The sequence below is a fragment of the Herpailurus yagouaroundi genome, unplaced genomic scaffold (assembly GCF_014898765.1).
Source record: "Herpailurus yagouaroundi ecotype Mexico unplaced genomic scaffold, PumYag 181, whole genome shotgun sequence".
NCBI lineage: Eukaryota > Metazoa > Chordata > Mammalia > Carnivora > Felidae > Herpailurus > Herpailurus yagouaroundi.
In genome coordinates this window covers 416196-443698 of record NW_024412412.1, presented here as the reverse complement: position 1 = coordinate 443698, position 27503 = coordinate 416196, and the positions used below count along the sequence as shown (strand labels likewise).

Sequence of the window (27503 nt, the reverse complement as noted above, 5' to 3'; positions counted from 1 at the left end):
AACAGGACTCCGCTGGTGACGCCACGTACGTGTCAGTGGTTTCCAAGGAGAGTGGTTACAGATTTTGATTCCAATGCTCAGTAAAATTAGATTTTATGTGGGAATAAACATATTTTTAGTCACCAAGGACTCTGAAAGCTTTCCCACTCACAGATGTGAACAAAGAGACTGTTTAGAAGAGACAACAGCAAAGGGAAAATGAATAAAAGCTGAGGAGGAGACATGGCAGAGGAGCCCGTGTGGCAACAGGGGACACGCAGCCAACGGACCCACCACGTACAGCCGGGACACATCTGCACGGCCGATGCTGCGGGGGCGGGGAGGAGGGGTGGCCTGGGGGGATCAACCGCGTCCCAGATCCTCGACTGGGACTCTGACAGAAAGGTGCGTGTCACACATGTTCGATGTGAAGATACTCTGCCTTGTGCAGGGAAACGCAAAGATGTCAATAAAATATTAGCACGCTGAACCCCGCAGCATGTCACAAGACAACACTCCAACTGGGAAATGGATGAATGGTTCAGTATGAGAATAGTTACTACCTCGTTCCAAACGTATTGAAGACGAGACCTCTTCATACAGATGCTGGCTAAGCGCCTGATTAACGTCAACACCATCCCTCATTTCTTATATAATGTGAGCATTAAGATTAAAGGGGAATTTATTTCTTTTGTAAAAGATTGCTTACCTTAAGTCCACTAGTGATTATCTTGGTAATTAACACCATGCTACCTGTCCTAAGCCATGCAATAAGCCAAAAAAAAAAAAAAAAAGGGCGGGGGGCGTAATATGGAAAGGAAAAATAAAATTTTTATTTATTACAATTACAATTTGTCCACTTAGAAGACCCAGGTTGACACCAAATTAGCAACCCTTCAATAAGGAAACAATACAACAGCACAATTTAAAAACTTGGAAAAGAATATGAAAATGTGAGTTATTTATTAAATGATACCAACGCATCCTACAAATAAAAACTTCCTATATGCAACCTCCCTAGTCGTCTTGGAAATTTAATGAGAACGATGGTACGATGACTCCATCAGAGTGCTAAAATCTGAGTTGGTAAATACGATGTCTGTCAAAGTCATACATGAACACTCACTGACTCAGCAATTCCACATGATGAGCAACTGCGCATATTCAAAAAGACGAGTATGCAACAAAGATTATTACAGCAATGCCTGCTCTAGGAAAAAAACCACCTAACCTGTGTGCGCAACAACAGGGGAACGGTTGCCCAGACGACGACACATCCACTGTGAAACATGGGACACACGCAATACAGTGAACTAAGCAACTGAGCGACATGGTAACTATGCAATTCCTGACCCCAAACTGGAGTCTCTGCAAAAGGGAGACACGACATAAAACACATTACTGGGTCAACGGACAAAATAGGGAGTATGGAAGGTACAAGAGATAAACACATTGCATCGGTGTTAGGTTTACGGGTGATGATGCACTGGGACTAGGGAATGAACACCCACGTTCATAGGAATACGCACAGCAGAACACAGAGGTGAAGAGCACAGGCCCATGCAAGGTGCTCCATGTGGGTCATGGGAACTTACCGTGTGCACATGGGTGCCAAGGGGGAGGGAGTGCAAGTGTGAGCTCAGGTGATAAAACAAACAGGGTGAAACAGCAACGATGGGTGAATATAATACACACGACTATTCTCTTCTTGAAACTTGCCTAAAGTCTGAAGTTATTCCCAAAAAGGTTGTTTTTAAAAGAAATGCAGATTTTTATACACATGTGTTAAAATACAAAGATCTATTTGGCTCATTCAGTGAAAACACTAGCTGCAGAACTCTTTGTAGCCTGATCTCAATTATGTTAGAAATGTACACAGGGGCACTTGAGTATATATTCAGGATAAACACATTCATCCATACAGATGCACAGAAACACCAAAGTCTCATACACAGGTATAGCCAGGGAGGATAAGAATTTTGAGGGTTAAAATTCTGCATTCAACTATGAATTACCTGCAACATTCTAAATCTTTTAAAAACACGTTTCTTGTTTACATTGTTTCTACTTGGGTATACCAGCAGGAAGGGAGGAGAGGCCAACATTTCCAGGGAAAGTCATCAATCTCGAATTCTCCGAGCTTCTCAGTATAGGGAATCAGCGGGCAGTCCCACAAATCATGGGAAGCATCCGTCACTCAGAAAACGACAAAATACCAGCAGTGGTTACATGTGGGTGGTGGGGTTACAACCCATCACTACTTTCTTCGTTTTGCTTTTCAGTACTCCTCAAGCTTTCTACAATGTGCTTGTTATTATCCTCAAACTTGGGGAAATTATATAAATAATGTTTACTTTACAAATTTAAAAATCCAGTGTTAACAATAACATGGAATGGTTGGAGAATGTGTGTCCAATGACAGTGAAGAAGTGGAGAAAGTCACTGTTTTGTTTCCCAGACAGAAACAGAGACATGGGGAAAGAAACAGCTTCCTGCCAGCACTGACCGAATGTATTTCCTTGCAATAGAAAGGCCCTTCTGAGTTTGGTGTGGGGATAATCCGTGCACAGCTGCTCAGTGGAAAACTAGGAGTAGTTCTATGTGACTCTGTCTGCAGAGTGATCTGCGACCACGCTGGACCACGCACCTGGAACACCCTCATTCTAGAGAGACCCACGACCACATCCGTGGGCCACATCTGCAGCCACTGGACCACTCACCTGGGACATGCTCATTCTAGAGAGATGCACGACAACATTCACGGGCCACATCTGCAGCCACACGACCACCCACATCCAGGCAGGGTCTGAGTCCGGTTCACCTTTCACGCAACAGAACAACTTACTCCCAAAGGGCTGGAATGCAGCAGTGACAATGTGTATCTGATCAGTGACGTGGTCTGTCCCACTCTGGGGGCCATCTAAAACACCACCAGTGTGTTCCTGAAAACACAATGAGAACTACCCGCTTGAAGATGTAGCCTTCTGCCACCGAAAGCCAGCTTCTGCGTGAGAGACTGTTCAGAGAATAAAAGGCAAACTACAGATGGGGACTCTCTGCAGTTACGTATCTGACAAGGTTTTATGTGTCCAGGACATATAAAGAACTCCGGAAGCTCACCAGGAAGAAAGCAAACCTCCCACGCTTGAAATGTGGAGAAAAACTAGAACAGTCGCTTCACCCAGGAAGATAAACGGGAGCAGAAGGTCTGTGTGCACCTGCTCTGGGTTAACAGACCAGGGCCCTGTGTCACTGGTCCACAGACACAGGACTGACCGTGCTCATTCCCTGAGGCTCACAAGCGTTTCACAACGAAGCCACACTGAAAACGGGAAAACTAGGGGAGGGGCACCTGGGGGGCTGAGGCAGTGGATGGACCAACTTTGGCTCAGGTCGTGACCTCACAGTTCATGAGCTCGAGCCCCACAGTGGGCTCTGTGCTGACAGTGCAGAGCCTAGTTGGGATCCTCTCTCTCTCTCTCTCTCTCTCTCAAAAAAAATAAACTTTAAAAGAAAAAAATGAAGGGGTGTCTGGGTGGCTCAGTCAGTTGAGCATCTGACTTTGGCTCAGGTTACGATCTCACAGTTCACGGGTTCAAGTCCCGCGTTGGGCTCTGTGCTGACAGCTCAGAGCCTGGAGCCTGCTTCGGATTCTGTGTCTCCCTCTCTCTGTCCCTTCCCTGCTCATGCTCTGTTTCTCTCAAAATAAATAAACATTAAAAAAATTTTTAAAGGCTTCTTATTGAAATACTGCTAGGAGTAAAGGAAGGATGCCTGATTCGAGGATAATATAGCTTCTGCTCCCTGGTGGCACCTTCAGGTCTCGCTGTCCGCTCATGCACTCCATGCCGTCGGAGCCTTGTCCTCGGCTGAGATACTTCACCTGGTAACATCGGGTTTATCAAAGGTGTAGGTGACATGCACACAACTTGAATCTCCTCCATAAGACACAAGTGTGCCCGTGAGTCCCCACACAACACTATCGGGAACAGTGTGGGACCAGCAAACCGGACCCAAGGGGCTGGGACACCACTCACCTGAAGACTGGCCCCCAACACCCCAGAAACAGCCATTTCTCTACAGGACAACAACAAAAGCTGCCATGAGAAAGACGTAGAGTTGGATTCAAGAACTGGGGCGGCAGGGGGACACAAAACCCTCAGATCTGCTCGAGTACAAGTACAATGCACTTCATCACCAGTGACCGCGCTTCTAACCAGACGTCACCCTACTGATATAGAGAGATGTAGTCACTGTGAAGTACATGGAGTGATGTCTAACACGATCCACTTATACAGAGGGGCAGGCAGACCCTGACATCATCTCCTCGAATGAACATGTCACTCCGTACGCACCATCCAAAATTCTGAACCAGCACACTTCTGGGTTTCGAGGTGATGATCTCTGGTTTCACCAGAGCTCAGTGGCTATGGCACCCAATCGGGCTGATTTCGGTCAGTAAGACTCAAAGCAGACAGCCCCCACCTCACCTCACGAGGCCCCCTAGCTTCACAAGCTGCCCGGGATGCCCAGGGAGCCACCGTAAACCCAGGCGTCGCGTGCAGACCCCACCCTGGCACGTCGGCCCCGAGGATGTTCTTGTGAAAACCCGCGCCTGTGGCACAAATTCTCATGCAGGCTGTCACCCCATCTTGGTCGGCCTGGGCTCCTATGACCGACTTCTCACTGCTCTGGGGCTGGGGCTCAAGATCCCGGTGCTGGGGAAGGCCTCTTCCTGGAGTGCCGATGGCTGCCTGCTGGCTGCACCCGCCTCTTCCTACAAAAGCACTGATCCCATTGTGGGGCCCAAACCTCATGACCTCATCTAACCTTAATTATGTCCCAATGGCACCACCTCCAAATTCTACCTAGCTGGGGTTAGGGTTAGAATTTTGTAGGAAAACAAACATTTGATCCATAGTGAGTCCCCTGATAAAATCATCTACAATATTAGGACAGAGCCATCTGGCAAGACAGGGCCTAGGGCACAGAGCAGCCAGGTGGGGCCGACCCACGGAGGAACACAGGCCGATCGGACCCCACACTGCGCCGGCTCCCAGCTCCTGCAAACCAGCCCCTGGTGCCAGGTTCACCCAAATGAGGGGATGCGAAGCAGGTGGAGCAGTGTCTGTGAGCAAGTCCCACCCTGAATCTGAGCCGCTTCCAGCTGAACAGCCACTTAACGACCCGCCCCACTCTGCCTTCGAATAAGCACAAACCTGAAGAAAGGGTTTTGGGGTTTCTTTCTTTTTTTTTTTCCAATTTTTTTTTTTAATGTTTATTTATTTCTGAGACAGAGAGAGACAGAGCATGAGGGAGGGAGGGACAGAGAGAGAGGGAGACACAGAATCAGAAGCAGGCTCCAGGCTCTGAGCTGTAAGCACAGAGCCCAATGCAGGGCTCGAACTCATGGACCACAAGATCATGACCTGAGCCGAAGTCGGACACTCAACCGACTGAGCCACCCAGGCGCCCCGAGGGGGTGTTATCTTTGAAAGAGAGAGAAGAAAAAGAATTTGTCTTTCTTTCTTAAAAACTACAAGTGTGTTGTCTTACAGCTCTGAAGGTCCCAAGTGGAAAATCAGTCCCACCGGACTACAGTGCCTGTGGGGCTGGCTCCTCCCGGAGGCTACAAGGAGAAATATTTTCAGGACTCTTCCTCAGCTTGACGTGGGCACGGCTCATTAGTGGTTGGTGACGGGCACTTGCACGGGGTTCCTACCAGTCTCAGAACGTAACTACCACCGCGGCACAGAAGGAAAGAAGACACACGCACCCATCAGGACTCCGGTGTGCTCGCGGATCCTACAGAGATCTGAACACAGGCAATGCAGGAGACAGTTTATCTAAAATCTTCAAAAGAAGAACCCAATCGTACAGACGGGGTAAAAACTCTATCAGGCGGGAATAGAAAGCAGCAAGTAAGATGTGATTTGTGGAGGAAAAAAAAAAAAGTGAGCCAATGAGATCAAAGAACCTGTTTATCTAAAATAATATCCAAGTTCTATAGCTCCTTTGATAACAAGAAAAAAGGAACAGAAAGAAAGGAAAGGAAAAAACTAAAGAGAAAGGCACTGTTTATGCTTATGATCTGACAAAGAGATCCCCCAAAACATGCTGTCCACCCTCTGCTGCAGGCAGCTCTGGGGCAGAAGCGGGGGGGACAGGGCTGCATGCACACCTTCCGCTCATTGGCTCTCCCTGACAAAGCCATTTCTCACTGGCCTCACAGAGACGGTGTTAAGAAAATTAAGATGAGTTTTATGATTTTTTTCAACATCAATTTTTTAAGAGCATAAGCTAAGCAATCATCCACTTGCAATGAGCTGATCCCACGGAAATGCTCTTTCTCACACATTTCTGATGCCTCGATGTCAACCCACAGCTGCTCCTCAGAACCCCTTGCACGGTCTGTGCAGTAACACGCCCGTTTTCTGAGAATTGGTGGTTTGTGTGTGTCTACCCTTCATGAATGGCACACACATCAGGGATCACATCCACCTCGCAGGGCCTTCGAGTCGGGTCAACATGCCCGTAAAGCGCCCCACGTGTGCAGGTGCCGGGAGGTCCATCCACATCTGGGCTGGAAGACAAAGCTTTGGACCCTGTCACAGTTTCCAAATCCTATGCTAACCCTTCTACAGTTCTTTCAAGAATCACAGCGTGGGGTTCAGCCCAGGAAAATACACCCACGAGCAATGGCACGCTGGTGACTCAGCTCGGAAGGTGGGGGGCTTGATCCATGGCACCTAACGCAGTCCACACTCCACCCAGCCAGACAACTGTGCGCAGCCAACGTGAAATCATGGAACGTGAGATCTTGGAACCTGAAATCCTGGAACCTGAAATCATGGACTGTGAGATCCTGGAACGTGAGATCCTAGAACGTGAAATCGTGGAACGTGAAATCACAGAACACACAAGCAGGAAGACCAGCCTGGCTGCCTCCCTGGAGCTCGGGGGAAGACACCCCACGCCACTCAGCCCACCTGACAGCACAGTGAAGGCGACAGGCTGCAATAAGCGAGACAGAGATCTACGAGAGAAACAACACCCCGCCACCGAGCGAGGGAGCGCCACGCGTCTCTCACGCAGGTGTGGCCGAAGCTGGGGAAGGAGGGAGGCAGCGAGCTCACCGCACGGCCGGCGGTGCAGGCGCACTTTGCAGACAAGCATGGCGCTGCCTGCAAAAGCTCCGGCTCCAAGCCGCATCATTCCTCGGTTGGGTCAGTCTTCGCTGAGCCAGGAAAGGCAGCGAAGCCCATGCAGAAGGGGGAACGTCGCAGGAAAAGACCCGAGGTGATGCAGGAGGGGTCTGGGCAGCGGGACAACGGGGGAGGGCCCACCTGGCACAGAAAGAGAGCGCATCTGCCTTTCAGCTGAGGAAAACCGAGACCACGCAGGGCCCCGAAGACGGCACGCAGGACCCACATTGAACAAACACACTAGGCCTCCCTTCCTCTCCTTGGTACGTCACGTTCCCCAAACAAAGTACGTTGTACGCGATCAGCTGTACCCTCCCCACGCCGGGCGTCACAGTGCCGTAATCAGAGATGCAAGGTGGACAGACGGCTCTGGCCCCGAGAGATATTCATCCACCGGTCTCCCATAGGGCTCAAGATGGCCGTCGCACGTACGTGTACTCGTACGCATGACGGGACCACCATCACACGTACACGTGGCAGGACGACCATCACACGTGCATGTACACGCGGTGGGACAATGACCACACACACGTACATGCAGCGGAACGACCATCACACGTACACGTGCAAGACGACCATCACACACGTATACATAGGCGCGGCGGGACAACCATCACACACATACACGTACGCACGCGGGACGACCATCACACACGTACACGGATGCACGGCGCGACGACCATCAATCACACATACATGTAAGCACGGGAGGACAACCATCACACGTATGCGCGGCGGAATGATGCACCTACCCGTGGCAGGACTATTATACGGTACACACATGTGCAGTAAGGCGACCATTATATACGTACACCCATGTGCAGTGACGCCTAGAATCCTTGTCTGTAAGTCTAGTGGCACATAATATCTTGTATAATTTACATGGAAATTTTGAGATAAAACTTTTACATCATCTCCTCTTTCATGTATCAACAGGAATATAAATGCCACACCAACTGTACGCCAACCATCATCCATCATCCACCGGAAAACATATGAACAAGTTCATCTAAAAGGCTTAAAATGTTACATTTTGCATTTTTGTCCTTAAATTCTTATTTCCATTCTACCTTCCCCCACAGAATTGTATCCTACTGTAAAGCATGCTTAGGTTTAAAAGACTTCTCTCTTGGGTAACCCGGGCAGCTCCGTCAGTTAAGCATCCAACTCTTGATTTTGGCTCAGGTCATGATCTCATGGTTCATGGGTTCAAGCCCCTCATTGGGCTCTGCGCTGACAGCTCAGAGCCTGGAGCTGCTTGGGATTCTCTCCCTCCCTCTCCCTCTGCCCCTCCCTCATGCTCTCTAGCTCTCTCACAATAGATAAATAAAGCTTTTAAAAATAAATAAATACAAGATTTCTTTCTTGGGTGCCTGGGTGGCTCAGTTGGTTAAGCATCCAACTCTTGCTCTCAGCTCAGGTTATGATCTCAAGGCAGTGAGTTCAAGTCATGCTGGGCTCTGTGCTAGGTGTAAAGGGTGCTTTAAAAAAAGACTTCTGTGTGTACACACACACACATTCATGTGCTTATATACTTGTATGGACATAAAATCATAAATGTAATTTTTAATTCTCTGTGGTAAAGATTCTAAATGATTAAAAATTCTATTTGACCAAATTATCATTACTCTTAGAGGTACATAACAGAGCCTAAAATATAAATACACTAAAATTTTTGTTAAGTATTAAATATTAAAATTCAATTGGAAATACATCTTTTAGTGAGATGGATAGAGATTTTTCACAATCCTTAACGTGTCCATGGGTTAATATTACTTGCTGGTGAAGAAGACAGCTGAGTGCCAATGACCTTTTACTGCTATAAGCACTGAGGAACTTAGATGACATTTTAAGTGGACGATGAGGTAGCATCTTGTTATGGCAACCACTCTCAACTGTTGTACCTCCTTCAGAAAGCAGTATCTGTCACCAAAAAGTATTATTAATTGTCTTCTTTCAGTTGTGTTGAAAGCAAGAAATTGGCAACCAAAAATTTTAGCTATTCATTACAGCCATCAACTTCCTCAACAGCAAGTCCCACACAAGAGCTGCCCCTTTCTCTTCGAGCCGCTTCTCACCTGTGCAACGTGCCTCGGGAAGACTCACGATGGGGCCGCATACGCACACATGCGTTTCATAAAGTGGAGGAAGGGGGGCAGGAGAACAGAGGGGAAAGATGTAAAAACACAACTCAGACACTTTCTCGGAATAATATGCCTTAGGTGGGGCGCTCAGTAGGTTAAGTGTCCCACTTCAGTTCAGGTCATGATCTCACAGTCCGTCAGTTCAAGCCCCGTGTCGGGCTCTGTGCCCACAGCTCGCAGCCTGGAGCCTGCTTCGGGTTCTGTGTCTCCTTCTCTCTCTGCCCCTCCCCTGCTCACACTATCTCTCAAAAATAAAATAAAAACATTAAAAAGAAAAGAATAATATGCCTTAGGAAAAAGCACACGTGAAACCTAAGATCAGGGAATTAATCTCCTAAAAACTATCTTGTATCACATACTCCAGAAATGGTCTTGATGCTCTAGAAGAGTAAGCACTGTGCTTTGAAGATTCATATTTAGATAAAGCAATAAAACAGAGTCCCTGTCATATTCAAGATATCAAGAAACTGTATCTCTTTTGTACCCAGCTTTTTAAACTCAGAAAATGATCATATTCTCCCATGTCCACAAGATCGTGACATTACTTTCAAAATTTGAAAACAAAGACTGAACCAAGATAGAGAAAGGAAACATCAACACACATTTTAATTCCTTTACCAGTGTTCTCTCTGAAACAAGGGCTCAAGGGCATAGTGTGGAGACAAACCATATTCTACACTGCCTCTGAACAACTCAAAGTGCTGGATTATAACAATCCTCACGGCCGCTGAAGAAGCACATTGATTAATATTTGGGGTATTTCAGGAGGAAGTGATAGAAAACATTTGCAAGCAAGCAGTGTTAGGACCTGCCTCCGTCAAAGGATTCTGTCACTGTTAAATTATGTCCTAGAAAAAGCGGACTCTGTAGTCCACAGTCACTCCAGTGAACTGTGTGCAGCTTTACTTAATCATGGAAAACCGGAGAACTTCCCCGATTGTTACAGGCGTCATGCTGTGCTCATACTACTCTCTGGAATAAGGTAGCGGAGCCCATCACAATCTCTGTCGCTGAAGCGTGCACTGGGATGTTTGGGGCGCGCACCTCATCTCTGGTCATCTGAGAGCTGACCTCACAGTGAAAGCTAGAGAGGCTCCAGAGTGTCCTTGAGGAGGACTATATCCAAGATATATTCCTAAAAGAGTCAAGGGAAGCATGTGACTGGCAGACAATAAATCCTCATGAGTTAATACACTGTAAGCAGCACAAATAAGTCAGAAGCCATAGGCTAAGAAAAACAGTTGAGAAAATTAGTGCTCTGGAGGAGCTCAATCACCTGGGGATAGAAGCCATAACTTCAGGGGCTCCTGGATGGCTCAGTTGGTTAACTTTCTGACTCTTGATATTGGCTCGGGTCATGATCTCAAGGTTGTGTGAATACGCCCCGCATCAGAATCCCTGCTTGCAATTCTCCCTCCTCTTTCTCTGATCCTCCCCCACTCGTGTGTGTGTGTGTGTGTGTGTGTGTGTGCGCGCGCACTAGCTCTCTCTCTCTCTCTCAAAATAAATAAACACTAAAAAAAGGAACCACAACTTCAGTGTGCTGACATGTATTAAAGTTTCCATAATAATTTAACCCAAATTTCTCAATTCTATCAAGAATTAAACTGTTTTATTGGGCATTAAAATTAAGTGGTGCAAGGAGATTAAGAACTAAGGATGCTTAGCTTTAAAATATTAATTCACATGAAATACCACAAAGTATCTTAAATTACAGTATTTAGGTATCCACACATAATTGAAAGTCTGATGAGACAGAATATTTATGATTTGTCATCAGTTCCAGAGACAGTGTGGGACTTGCACAGTTTCAAAGGAGAATGTAAGCTAAGTCTATCCATGTATCAGCACTTATTACAAGTTATTTGTGGTATTCCGCAGAAATGAGCAGAAACCAGTGTATCCCATCTTTTGAATGACAGTGACATTATCTCCTAAATGCATTCAACTTTTTAACAAAAGAAACAAAAATTACAGCACAAAATTTGGGTTAAGTAATTGTTGCTGCAGAGAACCCTAACACATCAAGAAGAGAGGTCTAGTTCCCATAGCAACAATCACACAAGTCTTTAGACCAATTCCGTACCTACCATTCTGTGGCTCTAGAAAGGAATTTAATTCCTTACCATGTCATTGAAGTGTTCAGCCAAAACACTGTGTCCCATTGAATTCCTTTTTCCCTTTTGTGCTAACGATCTTAGAACCCATTAGCACCTTCATTTTCTGTCATTCACAGTATCAATGTGGTACTTTGGCAACACTCCATCTTTAAGAGGGCTGTAAACACTAAAAATATTAATTACAGAACTTAATCATTGTTGTAGTGAGTCTCAAATGTTTTCATATCTTCACTCATTGTTTGCATTCTTAAGCTATTTAACACACACACACACACACACACAATCCCTGAGGTAATATTAATTATTTTCTTGGATGTTCTTTACTCTCCTGTGAGTATCATTCAAACCGGTTTATTACCTAGACCCAAGAAATAATTACAAAATATGTTAACAGCATTTAAACAATGGAGAAAATATAAGCAAAAATTCTGAACATGGAATTTTAATATCTAGTTAATTTAATGCATTTATAAATTTGACACTATTAGGTGTACTGTGCCCAGCAATATATTACTTACTAATAATAAAGTATTACTACAAAAAAAAGACTAGTAGAAATCCTTAACAGATACATGATTTACTTTTATTTAAATAAGGACTGCACAGGGGCGCCTGGGTGGCGCAGTCGGTTAAGCGTCTGACTTCAGCCAGGTCACGATCTCGCGGTCCATGAGTTCGAGCCCCGCGTCAGGCTCTGGGCTGATGGCTCAGAGCCTGGAGCCTGTTTCCGATTCTTTGTGTCCCTCTCTCTCTGCCCCTCCCCCGTTCATGCTCTGTCTCTCTCTGTGGCAAAAATAAATAAACGTTGAAAAAAAAAATAAAAAATAAAAAATAAATAAGGACTGCACAATAAGAAAAGTTAAAAAAATTGTGCATGCATTCATTCTTATGGGCTGAAACAAGGCTAAAAAATGTTTTAAAAATCACGAGTCACTACACAGCTGCATGGAGAGAACTCTAATTTCTCCCCAAAGGCGAGTTTCCTCACACAAAGTTTAATACCAGTGAACTGACCTTGGTATACGCTGGGGGTCTCCTCTGCTACAGGAGCGACGCCTTCTGGGTCTGAGAACAAGGTGTGATATTGTGACAGAGTAAGAAATACTTGCTTCCCAGCACCAGAGCTCCCAGATCCTTTGGGATTCCTGACTGATGGGGCGAGAGGGGCATCTGTTGTTACACCTACAAACCCCTTTCAAGCGCACCAGAGTCTATGCTAAGGAGGTGACCGGTTGCAGGGAGGCTCAGGCTGCCAGAGAAACCTACCAGGGGACTAGAGACTGGGAACATTCAGCTCCACCCCCACTTCAGAGGATGAGAGGGGGAGGTGGGGATCCAGCCCACAACCAATGGCTACTGATTTCATCACAACATAAACCCTCCAGAAAAACCCTAAGAGAACCTCCGGGAAAACCGTCACCTAAGGGGCTTGGAGAGCTTTGTGGCTGGTACACACACAGTGCTAGGCGAAGGTGCGCCCACCGGGAGAGGGTGTGGCAGCTCTCCCTCCACCCTCCTTGCCCCTGCATCCCCCTCCACCTGGGGGCTCCTGAGCTGTAGCCTTTAAACCACAAAGGTAAGTGCCTTCTTGATTTCAGTGAGCCATTGCAGCAAACTGTGGAGGGTCCTGGGAACCCGAATTTGTAGCGGGTCACTCGGGAGTACAGGGGACAATGTTGGGGGGGGGGGGAGGACCCTACGGGCTGAGCCCTCAACCTGAGGGCCTGCGCTAACCCCAACAGCTGGTGTCAGAACTGGACTGAACTGGAGGACATCCGCTGTGTGCCCAGAAATTTGGGAGAAGTGCCTGGTGCTGGAAACCCCTGCATATTTGGTGTCAGAAATGCTGTCGGGGGCAAACAAGGGATCAGAGGTACGAGAATGAAAGCAAAGAGGAACAGAAGGCTGTGCAAGACACAGAGGAAGAAAAGTAACCCCGGTGGAAACATCTCTGGCTGCTAGTGAAGGTTTGCAGACGGTTGTACGGCCCAGGATGGCAGAGATAAGATTCTGGAAGCCAATGACCACAATCACAACCGGCTTGTTAAAACAGCAGATCTATCAAAATACATAATGTGTATTCACCTTCACCTATTATATCAGGAGATATTCATGGCTGTGCTGCAACACCAACAAACCAGAAACTCCCTGAACAGTGTGTGTTAACAGCCAAAGAAAGCAGTGCCTTGCACGGTCTGGACTCTAGTACTGTGCAGCCACTAAAAGGACAAAGAAGATCCACATGTACATTCGTAGAAACCCCGGCCACGTATATGGAAAAGTGAGCGAAGTTACTCGCAGGACACATAATCTCATCTACGTTGCAAAAGCCATTTGTGGGTAAGGAACCAGGTCCAGAACTGCTTCCCAGTACGGTCCCCAATAACCCCGTGCTTCCTGAGCCGCTGGGGTGAGCTTAGTCCAAATGAGACGGGATGCAATGGAAATCATGTCGGATTTTACAGCCTCAGGAGAAAAGAACATGTAAGATACTTTAATAATTTTATAAGAATTCTAAAATATTTTAAATATACTGTCTTAAATAGGCTGTTCAACATAATTTCACCTGTTTATTTTTACTTGTTTCAATGTGAGTACTGGTGAATTTAAAATCAAGTATGGGGGCGCCTGGGTGGCTTGGTCGGTTGAGCGTCCGACTTCGGCTCAGGTCATGATCTCACGGTTCGTGGGTTCGGGCCCCGCGTCAGGCTCTGTGCCGACAGCTCAGAGCCTGGAGCCTGTTTCAGATTCTGTGTCTCCCTCTCTCTCTGCCCCTCCCCTGTTCATGCTGTCTCTCTCTGTCTCAAATATAAATAAATGTTAAAAAAAAATGTTTTTTTAAATAAAAAAAATAAATAAATAAATAAAATCAAGTATGTGCCTCCCCTCCTATTTCTGTGGGACACTGCTAGATAAAGGAAACTACCCCTGGATTGGACGGGACTGACTTGGCTGCACCAGGTGGGGGGATTCTCATTTTTTATATACTTGTGTACAGGAAATGTAAACCACTTCCCTAACTTTTAAACAACATGACTTTTAAAAGAAAAAAAAAAAAGGCTTTTGAAGATAAATCTGTTTCCGCCAATGCTAGGACAGGTCCACGGAGGCAGCCAAAGCTGTGCCAAGGTCGGCAGTGGGGGCAGGTGATGCTGGTGTTACCATCACCACCACCTAAACTACACCGATTAGAGTACTGAACACCTCTGAATTCAGGACTGGGAGAGACCCCTATCATCCACATGTTTGCATAGGAAGCAATTAAGTGGCAAACACCCAGTGACAACCAGCAAAACCGTTTTAAACTCTCCTACTATGGGCACCAGGCCTTGAGACAAACTGTGAGGGTTTCCCAAAGTGTTCTCTGCTCAAAAGGGAGACCAGCATAATGGTCCTAGGAAAGTGATTTTGATCCAGGTATTAGCAGAGACTCTCCGTTCCTTTTATGAGAAGCATTTGCCAAACATGTGCATTGCAGAGTTACACCTTCGAGTTTTGAGTGTTTGCACGACAGTCTTCGGAGGCACTGTCAAGGAAATATGGCCAGAAAAGGACAAATACACATGACGACGTCTTTAGATTATTTGGAAACTTAAGGGATTTTGCCATAGCTAATCAATGCTGCCACGGATGCAGGAGGAGGGAGTGACCAGCCCCTCCATCGAAAATGAATGAAAAGCTGGAGCAGGACAAGAGCCAGGGCAGAGGGCAAATCCTGGTGCTCACAACTACACTTGTATAATCTCCTGTGCTGGGTTCACATCATAATGCTTCCCCGATAATATCTATCAACTTTGTTCAAAGCCCCAAAGCAAACAGACCATCTGTAGGTAAGATGTTTTAACAGTCCTCACTTAGGAATGCCACACAAAATACTGACTCAACTTCCATTTGGGCATGAGCGAGCCCTTGTATAATTATTCATATAAATTGTTGTGCTTTCTTACAGAGAATCGTTTCCAAATCACATTAGGCTTGTAAGTCAAATGCTATGTTCCACAATGGGCAAGAGAAATTAAGTCCTTATCAAACCCGTATGACAGCTGAGCCCAGTAACCACAAGCTGCCCCACCTATTAACTGCTCTGATGGCGCGTATGTTCACGAAGCACACACAATTCGGTGAACTTGTCAAAAATGTCAGTGTTCGCCAACTTGGCCAGTGAAAGGACTTCCACATGGAGAAGGTCCTCACAGTCAAAATGGAGACAGAGGTAGAGGCCCAGAACGTTTTCAGAGTCCACGGAAATTGCTAAGGAAGCACCCAGGGCACTACAAAATCAGCCGAGGAGAGCACAGGGTGTTAGTCTGGTGCGGTACCACGAAATCGGAGAACACAGGCCTTCCCGTGGTCTCAATGTGCAGCTTCCATAATGAGAAAAGCCTTTTGGTCACCAGTCAGAAAACCTGCAGTTGTGGACAAATTGCCACTGTATGGGCTGTAATTAAATAAATCAGATGTGTGACCTACTTCTCCAGGTGAGGAGGCAAAGGTCACTGTGCAGGAGCAGCTGTTCAACAGCCAACTGTATCTTTCCTGTCAGTGTGCTGGGATTCACCGTTTCCACGTGAGTGCTAGACAGCTCAGCATTAACTCCCTGACTCTAGACAAATCGTGAACAACCCTGTGCTGGGGAAATTAATTTGAATAAATTGGAATAAAGCATGTTTCTTGTTTGCAATTACACACAAAATAGGGAAGATCTCGAAGGTACCAGCAGGAAAAGGATACACAAATATCATTCACACCTGCCAATGTTTGCCTTGGTGGTTTGCTAGTGTAGACGCGGAGGACACTCTCAGCGTGTGGAGCTGCGTTCGTGACTCAGCGTCACACGCACACCTGCTGCCGTGGAAGCCCCCTTGACTTCAGCCACATTCCATTAATGAGGCTTCCCCACGTCCACTGTGTTTTGTGTAACAGCCACGAGGCTGCCAGTGTTACCTGTGGACACACAAAGTGTGGCTCCTGCTGCCATTGAGCTGCCCTATCTGATGGGACGAACTCCACTGAGTATGACAGGCTCTTGTCCCTACAAGGATATGGAATAGAAACACCAGTCTCTTCGCTGTCCCCAATCTGGATGATCCCGCAGTTCATGGTGGCTGCCCAAACACACTCTGTAGAACCCGAGGTTTAAGCTTCATCTAAATCATTCAAATTCTGGGGGCGCCTGGGTAGTTCAGTCGGTTAAGTGCCCAACTCTTAGTTTCAGCTCAGTCATGATCTCATGGCTTTGTGGGTTCAAGCCCCACGTCGGGCTCTGTGCTGACAGCACGGGGCCTGCGTGGGATTCTCTCTCTCCCTCTCTCTCTGCCCCTCTCCCACTCATACAGTCTCTGTCTCTCAAAATAAAAAAAATAAAAAATCATTCAAATTCTAATAGTTTCACTCTAGATATCTGTAACTCATCAAGATTCTGGATGAATGTCAGCTGAAATTTACTCCTCTCCTCCTTCCCAAACTTCATGAAGAGCTACTCATAAATTAAAACACAAGACCAATATCAAAACACGGAGGCTTATGAAGAGTATCTACTGTGTCATTTCACTAAACAAAGTAGGTCACGGTCTTCCTGCATTTGAGGTCCAGGGATACACTTCCTATGTCAGCCAGTTTTCTCCCTGTAGGACTGACACCTACCAATGGCCTATAAACAAGTTCTTTTCAACATTCTCTGCTGGGTATCTGCATGGAAGTCCCAGAAGCCAATACTTCTGGCTTCTGAGATCCAACACCACAAATACTCCATAAATCTTCATCTTGTAGAAGCTTAACTTCAAATTACTACAAATTACTCTTTGATATTTTGCTGTTTATCATTATTCATTAACCTTAAGAGATTTTTATGCCAATTTCCTTTCTCTGGAGGGTCTAGGTGATAGCACTTGCCATTCCTGATACGGACGGACTGCCTGCTAGGTGTCAGGGTCCACACCTAGCCATCCACGCACCATCTCCTCAATATTCAATGCTATTCCTTTGGTGTCACCCTCAGTTTATAGATGGGGAGGCCTCATCGGAGAGGGAAGGAGGGGCAGTCCCCATTACAAGTTCAGCAGATGCCTGGGTTCGGACTCCATCTCACCTGAGGCCAGCATCCTACAGGCCCCACAGACCACTTTCCTCCCGCTCCAGACACAACCCAGGACATAAGTAACAACACAAGATGATTCATGAATCTTCTATTTTAAAAACATCTTAATTTTAAATCTAAAGTCTTCAAATCCACGTAGGTCTTAAGTGGTGAGTGGTGCTAGGTTTGCAATGTTGAGGTGGCTTAGTAAGAGGTTATACCAACGTTACCGATGCATGTCATTTCTGGCTTCAGGGCTAAGTCACTATAAACCGATAAAAAATTGTAGAAACATAAAGTAAATTAACCCAAATAGCAGTGATTTGCCTGTGTTATCGTAATCGTAAACGGGGATGATGCTACCATAACACAGTGGTTCAGAAGTGAAGCCCACAGAAGATGCGGGCCTGCAGACAAGCTCCAGCAGGGCTCGGCGACTGTGACCGTGACCCCCTCTGAGAGGTGCACGTGGCAGACCACCTCCCATAGCTGCACCCAGTGCTTTTATGGAACAAACGTCCACTCCACCTTCCCTAAATCAGGTGACAAGAAGGGGACCTCCAGAGGACTGAAACACGCCCACAGTGATAGGCACTGCAGCTTTACTCCTGATGGCATCCCCAGAGCGGGAAGGAAACTAGAAACGGAGAGAATGAGCATCCCCAAGTCCAGGTGGCACAGCATAAGTACAAGTCAGGCAAGCAGCGTGTTTCCAAAGGTATCAGTGTTGGATCGTTTCTTCCATTGTAAAACACATTTTAAATAACCATCCTGTTTATTTTATTACCACGGGGCACCAGGAAACGTTCTGCTACCAGAAATGGCTCCCAGATGATTGAGTTTACAGAATTTGATAAAAACTTTACAGGGACACCTGGGTGGCTCAGTCAGTTAAGCATCTGACCCTCCCCTGCTCGTACCCTCTCTCAAAAATAAACAAACATTAAAAAAATTTTTTAAACTCATAATCAGTTGTTACTATGAAAACTGTTCATCAGTAGCACCCATCCCAAAGCTCTGTTTCAGTTACAGAAAACGTCCTGTTTCCTGTGTTCTCAACGCCTACTTTAAAGATGCTTTGCAATGTCTCGTTACTCTTACAACTGGTGTGTAAGGTCCTCACAGGTACAAGAACTGACTGACTAGCCAATTGTATCTGTGCATTTCAGCCTCCTTGATGCCTGGCCTTACTCCAAGGACAAGGTTTGAACATGCTGCGTGTCCTTGTCTCCTTGCTGGGAATGAATCAAAGTTTGTCGAGAGAACACGCACAGTCAGCTCCAGGAGCAGAGTGGGGGAAGGTGTCCTGGCAGGGGTTAAGTGTCCTTTGGGAAACACAATTCACAAACAGGAACACCCACGTGAAAAAGAAGAAACACACCCAACAGAAGGGGCCTGACCAAGCTCCTTGAACTTAATATCTCTTTTGTGGAAGCTCAAGTGCCCAGGAAACTTCATCGTCCACAACCTCGCAGCCCCAATGCCGGTTCTCATCGGCCTGCACACGAGTCGTGGCTCCAAGATGAGGAAGGACTTCTCCCGAATCACTGGCCTCTTGTGTTCCTTTGCTACAGTCTCCCCCGCCGTTCACCCCTCACAGTCTGGACCATTTAATTTACTGATAAAATGGCACATAAATAAGAAGCTCTCGAACGCTTTCCAGTGAGCCTGCAGGAAGAAAGCGTCCATTCCCAACTGCATCTGCGAACGGTCAGAAAGCAATCAGCGAGTTTCGGGATCACATAGTTCTCTGGAGCCTGATTCTGGGAGGGCAGAATTTGGCTGGTTAATTAATGAATCTCGTCCTCCGCAGAACCGCAAGGTCTCCACCAACACCTGAAATGACCACTCCTGAATATCATGCCTGGTTCTCCTCACCCAGGAGGAAACGTGCACCTGAAAACCTCAGTCCACACACACAGCATATGCAGACAAAAGACTGACATACAAGATGGTCATCAATCCACGATCAGCAGATATTTGCTGTGCAGATTCAGGTCATACCACGGTCCAATTCTGGAGGTCATCAGAGTCATCTATTTGACCTCAAGGAGTGCTATGATCACCTGGAAAAGGATGTCCAACATGACCGTGAGTTTACTGTGCATGAGTGTTTGCATGGCAGCCAGCCCACCTGATCAACTAACTGGGAAAGGACTGTGTTCTAGATCCCATGCCCTGGGCGCGTACGTGCATGTGCAGGTGTAGGCGTGTGCAGGTATGCAAGCTTGCAGGCCTGTGAATGCGTGTGCATGTGTTTACATGCACGTGTACACATGCACTGGTGTTCGTGCAAGTGTGAGCATACAGGCACGTGCCAGAAGTGAGGATGAACAGAAGGAATTTCTCCCCTAAAGTTACCCCTCCTACTTCCTCAGCCTCCTCAGCCTTCACAAATATAGTACAAATCCATCACCCCTTAATGCAAAAGTCCAAAATTCAAAAGGTTCTGAAAATCACAAGTGTGTTGGCATCTCATCTGGCAACAAAGCCTCACTTTTCTGCCCTTCCCAGAAAGGCAACGACTGATGGGCACTAGTGTGAAGGAACGCATCTTTCTTCGCCTTGCTTAGCACGAACATCCAGGCTCCAGCGCAGAAATATTAACGTGTGGGACAACAGGATACTGCCCCAGTCCCCATGCAGCATGGGCGTGACACACTAGAAAGGTAAGTCACCTCCGAGGGGATAACTGAAGGGTACCTGGACCATTTCTCCTGAAAGAGGAGCCCCTACGCTCTCGTGATACTATGTTCCTGACATCCTTTTGTTCACAGCGTCTCTACCACCTGACCTATTTACCTACGCACTCGTTTCCTTACACTCCTGCCAAGTGGAAGCTCCCCGTGGACAGGAACTAGGTTTGGCTCACACTGTATTCCCAGAGTTTGGTGCGTGGCAAACACTGCAACCTCATCAACAGCTACTGACTACGCTTTATTTAATCCAGAGATTTAAAACTACACAATTTTTAAATTGGCTTACAGTATATACTACCTAAAGAAGAAAACACGGAATACAGGAATAGAATGTTCCCATGTGTAGAAGGATTCTGAATGAGAAGAACTTCTCCTGAGTCCTGCTTCTACCAAATTTCACCTGTGAGTACTTGAAAATGTCACATGACTAACGCGGTCCTTAGTTTAAATAAGTATATTTATTTAAACATCACACAGATAGGAAAGGATATTTCAAGCCTTAAAGCAGTACAGAGATACTACTCTAGTCATTTGTGTGATATAGTTGGACAGGAACATCAGTTTTTTGAAGCCCCAGGTGCTTAATTTCAATATTTGCTACACGTGGCTTATTTAAGCCCCTAGTCTATGACAGTTTGTTAATGCAGCACAAACTGACGAAGACACAGCAAGCCAAGAAGGCCAGATGCAACCGTAGCTGCCCGCACCTGGCCCGTAAAGCAGGCACATCATGCAGAGGCGATCAGGCCACCCCACTCCCAGCTCTGGAGCTACAATTCACGGATTTTGCCCCAAGGGAGAGGCAGTCCGTAAGAACAGAAAACCCAACGCTCTCCCCAAAGGGAGTGGCTTTATTTGAAACAGTACGAGCAGTTTAAGCCCAAGAAGACTCTCAGACAATGGATATTTAGGAGGAGACCAATTAAGAGGAGAATGGTAGCTCTAGGAAAGCACTAAGTTAAACTCAAGGCAAACAAGTACCAGGAAGAAGCAGAGAAACACACAGCTAAGAAGAGCCCTTCCGAGGGCAGACAAAATCCCAAAGACTGGCCCCAAAAACGATGATGAAAATGGGGTCCAAACAAAATTGGATCAGACTATTGCGCAGTTTGTACCCCTGGGCATTACACAAAACAACAGAGCAGTTAGCTGACAATTAGTGGAGCCCAACAGCTCTGTGTGATACCAAACGAGGCAGAAAAAGAGGCAAAGCAAAGAGCACTGAAACCACTCTTATCCAAGTGACCGTGTGCAAGGCTGTCCACTCTAAAGAGCAACTTAAAAAGCTTCACACAAGAGGGGTGTAGACTTCATGAAAATGAAGTTTTCAAAAAATTAAACAAGCAAAGAAAAAAACAGAAGCAACCCCAGAGGGAAGATGAATATTCAGGGTTGGCACAACACATTATCTGAAATATCCAGGTTTTAATATAAAACTATGAGACATGCAAACAAGAAAATGCAATGTATACACAGAGGGGAGAAAAACAGACGAGAGAAACTACCTGTAAGAGACCTAAATGTTAGATTTAACAAAGACACCAAGGCATGCCTTACAAATTATGTTCAAAATATTTCTAAAGGAAATCACGCTTAGGGACTAACAATGCCTCATCAAATGCAGAATACCAAAAAAGGCGCAGAAAATGTAAAAAAAAAAAAAACAAAATTAAAAAAAAGCACTAAGTGGAAATTCTTGACTTGAAAAGCACAGTAAGTGAAGTGAAAACTTCAACTTCAGTGTCTCAACAGATCTGAGCTGGCAGAAGAATAAGCAACTTTGAGACAGGTCAAAGGTGATAATGCAATCTGATGAGCAGATAAAAAAGGGAAAATGAAGTAAATGTAAAATGAAGAGAGCCTTAAAGAGATGTGGCACATCACTAAGTAAATCAACAGATGTGTTATGGGAGTACCACAAAGAGAAGGCAGAAACAGAAAAAATACTTGAAGAAATAATGGCTGGAAACAAATTTCCAAATATTGATGAAAAACTACTTACACAATCAAAAAGCTAAACAAAATTCAAGTAAGATAAATGCAGAGATCCATATCCAGATACATCATAATGCTAAAAGCCACATACCAAGAGAAAGATGATTTCAGATACAAGGAACACCAAAAAGAGGAGCAGCTGAAATCACATCAGAAACAATGAGTCCATGAGGAAATGAAATGCCATTTTCAAAGTACGGAAAGAAAAAACTGTCAACCGAGAATCTTCCATTCAGGAAAAACACTTTTATTTCAAGTTTATTTATTTTGAGAGAGAGAGAGCGTGGAAGGGAGAGGCAGAGAGAGAGAGGGAGACAGAGAATTCCCAAGCAGGCTCTGCACAGTCAGCACAGAGCCCAATGAAGGGCTCAATCCCATGAACTGTAAGATCATGACCTGAGCCGAACTCAAGAGTCAGCCGCTTAACCAACTGAGCCACCCAGGCACCCCCAGCAAAACTACTTTTCAAAAATTAAAGTAAAAGAAAGAATTTGCAAATAAATAAAAGCAGAGAATTGATTGCTAGCAGAACTGCCTTAGAAGAAACACTCACTTTTCCATCTAAAAGCACATGACCCATGCCAGTAATACAAATATATGAAAAACAAAGCAAAACCACCAGTAGTATGGTAGGCAAAATTACAGTTCTACCACACACACACACACTCAAGTCTCCACATCCAGAACCTGGGAATATGTTAGCCTATATGGCAAAGAGGAATTCAGGTTGCAGATCAAATTAAGGTTGGTCAGCTGACCTTCAGATGAAAAGATTATCCCAGATTTTCTGAGTGAGCCTAATATAATCACAAAAGTGTCTAAGTGGAAGAGGGAATCAGAAGATAGAGAACTGGAGAGATAGTACTGTGAGAGACCTGGCCAACACTGCTGGCTCTGAAGGTGAAGACTGGAGCCATGAGCCATGAGCCTTCCAGAAGCTGCAGAGAGCAGAGAAATGGATTCTACTCCAGCATCTCCAGAAAGAACAGTCTTGATTTTATTGATTTTAGCCCAGTGAGACCCCTTTCAGCCTTCTGAACGCAGAAATGTAAGATAATGAATTTGTGTGTAAGCCACTAAATTTGTGGTAATCTACTACAAAAGCAATAGAAAACCAAACCATCTAAAGAAGATAACTATGTAATTATAAAATACAGTATGAATACATATTTTTCCTTTGATTGTAAAAGAAACTGCACAAAACATATGTATATAAATATATATATAAATATTTACGCATACAGTTGTGCACACACACAGGGTATACACATACAAGTTATCTGCTTTTTCTTTTGCTGTGCTGCTGGTGTCATATGTAAGAAATCAGTGAGTAATCAAGAGCCACAAAGACTTATGCCTAAATTTTATTCCAAGAGTTTTGTAATTTTAGTTCTTGTATTTAGGTCTTTGATTTATTTTGAGTTAATTTTTATATACGCTGTGGGAGAGGAGTCCAACATTGTCTGCTTACATGTGCTGCATGTCCAGTGGTTCCAGCACTATTTGTTAAAAAACTATTCTTTCTTCATGTAACTATCTTTGCACCCTTGTCCAAAACACACACACACACACACACACACCTTGTAATTTTGGCATACAGACACACAAACAGACCAGTGGAACAGAAGAGAGCCCAAATAGAAACCACATCCAATGATCTGTGACAAGAAGCTGAGACTACACAACTGAGACAGTTTCTTCAACAAAAAGTGTTGATAAAACTGGAAATCATCATGCAAAAGAATGAAGCTGGACCCTTACCTTACACTATCTACAAAAATTAACCCAGAATGTCTGGTTGGCTCAGACGGTTGAGTGTACAACTCTTAATTTTGGTTCAAGTCATGATTCCAGGGTCATGGGATCAAGCTCTGTGTGAGGCTCCATGCTGAGTGTGGACTCTGCTTGAGATATTCTCTCTCTCTCTCTCTCTCTCTCTCTCTCTCTCTCTCTGCCCCTCCCCTGCTCCCTCAAATAAAACAAAAAATAATAAAAAAATTAGTTCAAAATAATTAAAAACCTATATGTAAGACCTAAAACTATAAAACTCCTAGAGTAAAAAATAGGTGCGAAACTTCATGACACTGGGTTTGACATGATTTCTTGGATAGGACACCAAAAGCATATGAAACAAACGCAAATACATACAAATGAGAATATGTGAAACTTGGAAACAACCAAGATGTCATTCAGTAGTGACCCATCCAGACAATGGATTATTCTTCAGTGATAAAAAGAAATGAGCTATCAAGTCATAAAAAGGCATTGAGGAAACTTAAATGTATATTACTAAGACAAATCCAATGTGAAAAGGCTGCATACTGGATGATCCCAACTATACAACATTCCAGAAAAAGCAGATCTATGGACAGAGTAAAACTACCAGTGGTTGCCCAGGATTAGTGATGGTGAGGGGTGAATAGGCAGAGCACAGAAAGTTTTTAGGACAATGAAAGGACCTTGTGTGATACTATAATGGTGAATACATGGACTTTGGGTGATAAAGATGTGTCAACATAAATTCATTAATTGTAACAAATGTAATGTAACACTCTAATAAGGATGTTGATAATTGGGGAGGCTTATGCATGTGTTGGGGCAGTGCATATATGGGAAATCTCTGTAGTTTCCCCTCAGTTTTCTTGTGAATGTTAAATTACTCTTAGAAAATTTTCTTAATTCTTTAAAAAACTCTTTATTTTGATTTTCTTAAAAAATGTTGAAGCTAGTAAATGCATTCAATAAAGTTCCAGAATACAAAATCAAAGCATAAAAATCAGTTGCATGAGCAATCCGAAAAATTAAGAAAACAATTCCATTTACATTAGCATCAGAAAGAATAAAATAGTTAGAAATAACTTTCATCAAAAAGGCAAAAGACTAGTACACTGAAAAAAAGAAAACACTGCGGAAAGAAATTAAAAGAGATTTAAATAAATGGAAAGATATCCCATGTTCATGGAGTGGAAGACTAAATATTGTTAAAATGACCTTCCCATCCCCAAAGTGGTCTATAGAGTCAATGAAAGCCCTATCAAAATTCCAATGGTGGGTCTTTTTGCAGACAGAGATAAAATCAGCCTGTAATTTCTATGGAATCTCAGAGATCCTGAATAGCCAAAATGATCTTGAAAATGAAGAATGAAGCTGAATGACACACACTTCCTGATTTCAAAACTTACTACAAAGCTGCAGTAATGAAACACTGTGGTACTGGCAGAAAACACACAGACAAACGAAACAGAAAAGAGTCCAAAAGTCATCCCTCACATATATCATCAACTGATTTTCAACAAGGGTATCATGACCATTCAATCCAGAAAGGCTAGTCTTTTTAACATAAAATCCTGGAAAACTGAATATCCTTATGCAAAATAATGAAATTGGACCCTCACTTTATACCACATTCAAAAACTAATAACCAGAATGAACAAAAATCTAGAGTTCAAAATGTAAAACTCTTAGAAGCAAGCATAGGGTCAAAGTATAAAACTCACGTATAAATATACAACATCAAAGGTGTGAAAAAAACCCACACAATGGGAGAAAATACTTGCAAATCATATATCTCATAAAGGATTAATATCCAGAATATATAAAGAACCCCTAAACAAAAACACCAAAAAACACACACAAAAATGGTCTAAGAACTTAAATACCTATTTCTCCAAAGATGATATCAGATGGCCAAAAAGAGCATGAAAATATAGTCAACATCACTAGTCACTAGGAAAACGTAAATCAAAACACGATGAGATACCACCGCACATCTACCAGGATGGCTATTTTCACTCCTGGTTACACACACATTATCATCGCTTCCAGGTACATACACATTAAGGACGGAAATCAGGGACTCAGAGAGATGCTTGTTCACCCATATCCACAGCAACATTTTTACCGATAGCCAGAAGGTGGAAACCCAAGTGTCCAACAACAGAAGAATGGATTAAAAAAAGCAGTAGCGGGGCGCCTGGTTGGCTCAGCTGGTTGAATGTCCGACTTCAGCTCGGGTCGTGATCTCGCGGTTTGTGAGTTTGAGCCCCATGTGGGGCTCTGTGCTGACAGCTGACAGCTCAGAGCCTGGAGCCTGCTTTGGATTCTGTGTCTTCCTCTCTCTCTGCCCCTCCCCTGCTCGCAGTCTGTCACTCTCTCAAAAATAAATACACATTAAAAAAAATTTTTTAAATAAAAAAAAGCAGTACCTACACAAAACAGAATACTCAGTGTTGAAAAGGAACGCAATTCTCAGACATGCTACAACATGGATGAATCCCCCAAACATGCTAAGTGAGATAAAGCAGACAAAAAAAAACACAAATATCAAATGATCTCATTTATATGATATAGCCAGATTAGGTAAACTCAAAGAGTCAGAATGTAGAATAACGGTTATCAGGGGCTGGGGGAGGAGGAAATAAGGGGGTAGTGTTTAGTCGGATACAGTTTCTGTTTGGAATTACTTTTTTAAACCTCTGAAAATGGATAACGGTGAAGGCTGTGTACTGAACTGTACACGTAGAAATGGTGAAAACGGGGGGGCGCCTGGGTGGCTCAGTCGGTTGAGCGTCCGACTTCGGCTCAGGTCATGATCTCACAGTTTGTGGGTTCAAGCCCCGCAGCAGGCTCTGTGCTGACTACTTGCTCAGAGCCTGGAGCCTGCTTCAGATTCTGTCTCCTTCTCTCTCTGCCCCTCCCCCGCTCACGCTTTGTCTCACTCTGTTTCTCAAAAATAAATAAAATGTAAAAAAAAAAAAATTTAAAAGAAATGGTGAAAATGGTGAGGTACGTGGGTGGCTCAGTCAGTTAAGCATCTGACTTCAGCTCAGGTCACGATCTCACAGTTCATGAGTTCGAGCCCTACATCGGGTTCTGTGCTGACAGCTTGGAGCCTGGAGCCTGCTTCAGATTCTGTGTCTCCCTCTCTCTCTGCCCCTCCCCTGCTCTCTCTCTCTCTCAAAATAAACATTGAAAGAATTTGTTTTCAAAAACGGTGAAAATGGTAAGTAATATGTCATGTATATTTTACCACAAGTTTTAAAAAAGGACTAAGGTCTGATCCATTGTACAACATGGATGCTAATTGAAAGGAACCTATCACCAAAGACCAAATATCATATGATTCTATTCCCATGAAATGTCCAGAGTGGATAAATCCATAGAGACAAAAAGTACGTTCGTGTTTTCCAGGAGATACTGGGGATGGAGTGACTGCTAAGGGGTATGTAGTTTCTTTGCGGGGTGATGAAAATGTTCCAAAATTTACAGTGGTGATGTCTGCATAA

At 44.6% G+C, this 27503-nt stretch overlaps 1 protein-coding gene and 1 long non-coding RNA gene across 5 annotated transcripts in view; one reads left to right on the top strand and one right to left on the bottom strand.

The window, feature by feature from the left end:
- DLGAP2 (DLG associated protein 2) overlaps positions 1-27503 on the bottom strand; it is a 788462-nt gene that overhangs the window by 712834 nt on the left and 48125 nt on the right. The window lies entirely within an intron of this gene.
- On the top strand, positions 6906-8302 carry LOC121039589 (uncharacterized). The gene is made up of 3 exons (XR_005794860.1): positions 6906-7278; positions 7359-7447; positions 8121-8302. It is a non-coding gene; the product is annotated as an uncharacterized LOC121039589 (long non-coding RNA).